The following is a 3651-nucleotide window of genomic DNA, read 5'->3' as shown; positions in this document are numbered from 1 at the left end:
AGGTGTATAGAAAATGGATGGATGGATGTGTTTGATGTGCTCTTCCACCTGCTTTCAATGAGTGTTTTCCTTATGCAGGTACAGATTGCAGTTTAAAACCAGCTGCAAATTAGATATCAGTCCCTACTATGCTGCAAGTTCCAACACTTTTGTTACACAGAATTTATCCTGCAGCAAGTTAACTGGTCTTCATGTGTAAAGTCATGGGAGTGCATCTTAAAGTGTTTGCTGTGCAGATTGGACAGTTACCAACAAGAAAAATGAAGCACCATTTTAAAAAAAAGAATCAAATGGCACATAGCTTCAATTCTGTCATTAAGGACAGCTTGCATGACCATATTAGCAAATGCATTAAAACTACACTGAATTGATGATGCACACATTAAAAAAAAAACTCCTTGGGATGGACTATGCAATTAAAAGCATTCCTAAGCCAGTTTCATATAAGCTGAGTTAATAGCAGGTATTTAGACACACCATAGGCTCTATGGTGCAATAATTAGGCCATATTCATTATAAGTGTTCTGCCATTGATCTGTAGACAAACAGCGCATATGACTTAGAGCTGATCTTCAATCCAAAGCAGACCCAGTTTCCCCCCAGTTTTCCCTATGACTACCTGATGTTCAACCAGTGATGTTTTATTTTTCTTCCTTTCAAAGCAGAATCCTTGAGACTTAAATTAGGCCCTAAGGGTGCCGGCAGATCGATAGGCTCACTGCAGGTGCACGCCAACAGGAACAACAAGAGTAGGCATTTTGCCTCTCCTTTCATTGGAATAAAACATGCTTGATTGAGAGCGATGAGTGAAGAGAAATGTGTGAGTTTGTGTCCACCACCACCACCACCACCACCACCGGTTTCCAGCGTTGCATTTTGTTCCTGCAGCCTGTGTTCATTAGCTGACTGTGGTATTGACCATGTTGTACAGCAAAACGGAGATCAAGCTGGGTTACAACAGGGACGCTTGAATTCCCGAAAACAAACTGTTATTGATTTGTGTAAGTAAGTTGAATAAGCAGTATACAAGAGGCTGCTTTGAAGGCCCAATCCCATGTCAGAATCCAGCACCACCTCTGCTTCCATTTTACTGCATGCTGCTGTTAACACCGGCTGCCCTTATTGACTATTTGGAGTATTTATGCATAAGTGGAGCCACTTTAAGTGTAACAAGGGTGTACTAGGCTGTGTGTGAAACTGGAATTTATGGATAACACTGTGAGCACCTGCCATACTGGAACCTGCAGTATTTCCACAGGGCTAATACACAGGAGGATCTTTTTTTTTTTTTTTAACTGAAGTTACCTATTACATCAATAACAACACAACTCAGCTGCATAAGGAATGTTCAGAAATGCATTCCAGGAGGAAAGTCCACTTAAATAGCGTTTTTGATACATCATTAGATGCTCTGAATCTAGACTGGTGCATTTATTTGTGGGAATTATCTGCTTTGTAAAGCCGGGCTACCCACAGCTATTCAATGTCATAATTGGGCATTTAAAAGAAAATAATAAATTTGAACATACTGAATGATTAAAATGCTTCACAAACCTGCATCACGTTGCAAGGGCAGGACACCATCTAGGTGTAAAGAGTATTTCTTGTATTCAAAGAATAAAATGACACTGATTAATGAAAGCACACTCCCTGCAACTTCTGTATAGCTTAGCTGATATTCAAATGGGGGGAAAGAAATCAATGTTTTATGACTTATTTGTGAATATTTGCTTTCATATGTTTTTAAATGAAAATTATTTCACAGAAACAAGTTGACTTATCTTAACTTCTTTTCAGAGCTGCCTTTATGCTCTTGTGAATTTAGTAGAATAGAAGGCCATGGAAGTCTCGACTCACACGACACTGGGCTCACCTGACTGAATTAGTAAGAATCATGAAGGTCAAAATCAATTATGTCGAGAGCTGTCACGGTAATGTTAGTGCTCAAAATGACTTTAAACACTGGATCATTGAGAAGCAAAAGTGAGCACATCCCATCACAAATATTTGCTAGCTGCATTCTGCGTTCTGATTGTACTTGTTTCACACTAAGGAAACATATTGTTTCATCATTACACCTGCTGTGAGCTCATCAATAGGATTAATCAGTCAGATAAACAACTCTTATACTGTTGGAATGCAGCTGCAAATTTCATACACCGTTGTCACAAATAGCACAGACGTGTCTTACAGAAATACAGATCATGTGAATCAATAGATGGCACACAGCAGAAATGTCTACAGTACAGAAGTGAGTTCACCCCTGTGGAATATCACCTGCATTTAAACATTATTTCTAAGTAGAACAGTAGAGTGCACAGTGAATAGTGAAGCTTTGTGCTTTTAAACAATTTATAGTGTGTCAATGTTGTTTTGACTCAGAATGGCCCCATACCATTCAGAATACACTCACTCAGCCTGTAGAACAGACAGTGAGTGTTAAAAAGTTATGTTTAAAAGCAAATGTCAAACAGGGTTTGAATATGCTTTTGTATTTAAATGCTCAAGTCACATTCACAGGTGGTCAGGAATGCTTATGTAAACTTCAATTAGTCTTCAACAAGGACTGAGTTAGAATATGTGATGAATGAAAAACCTCTGCAAACACTGTTTGCAAATGGCAAACAATGCAAAGTTGCAAACATAGTTTGAATCAGGAAAAGTCAACACCATCTTCTTTACTGGTTGAAAATCTAATCATAGATGTGCTTCTTTTTTTTCTTCAAGAGGCAGTCACAGTTCCTGTAGTTTAAAACAGACAACACTGAAGGGAAATTACCTGTGTCTTAGGTGAGATAGTGAAAGATATATTTATAGAGGCAACAGCAGGTTTGTTGATTAAAGATTGACAACTTTTGCATCTGCCTCAAGCCTTTCTATAGTATATATGACATTTGTTTTAAATCAGTTTTTGGCTTTTGATTCCTTAAATGGCTCACTGTCTAGTAGACAGTATCTACCTGTGATCCCTCATCACAAGTTAGATATGGACATGAAATGTGGAAAGTCCAAATAGAGGCAGATGTTTTCATTTATAGTGACAGTATATTTCATAAGAAAAATGTAAAAATGTCCCAAAACATCAGGAAAAAAATGGCATCATTCTTTGTAACAGCAACATTTTTCATATGGCTTTAATCATCGTGTGAGTTATTTTGTAAATCCCTGGGGGTGTCCCGACTTCCACGTTTGTAATCATAGTATTTTGATATGCTGGCATTATGATTTTTCTTACCACACATTAATTCCTGTTTTCTGTCTGTTTCAGTTGAACTGCTTTTATCAGCTGCCTCACAGACTATCTTTATCTTTTGATCATAATGATAAAGAATATTTTTTACCTCATTTATCTGACAGAGACAGCATTGATCAACAGAAAAAGGGACTGCAAATGAGGCAGTTAGCCCAAAAGGATAATGTCTATTTTGACCAGTTGCTAAAAAGGCAGGCTAAAATTAGAATAAAGTGACATACCATATAAAATGGTGGTATGCACACAACGCAATTATTATGATACAGACAAGGCATTCAAACTAACGTCCTTGGAATAATAATGTACAGACTTAGCCACAAAGTGAAATAATTATAGATGATTAACAACAAGCTGCACAATTTTTCGTTTACAAATAGAACAAAGACAAGAAATTCTGT

The sequence above is a fragment of the Stegastes partitus genome, unplaced genomic scaffold (assembly GCF_000690725.1).
Source record: "Stegastes partitus isolate 25-593 unplaced genomic scaffold, Stegastes_partitus-1.0.2 Scaffold217, whole genome shotgun sequence".
NCBI classification, from domain to species: Eukaryota; Metazoa; Chordata; class Actinopteri; family Pomacentridae; genus Stegastes; species Stegastes partitus.
The sequence above is the reverse complement of the archived record's forward strand: the minus strand, read 5'-3'. Positions refer to the sequence as shown.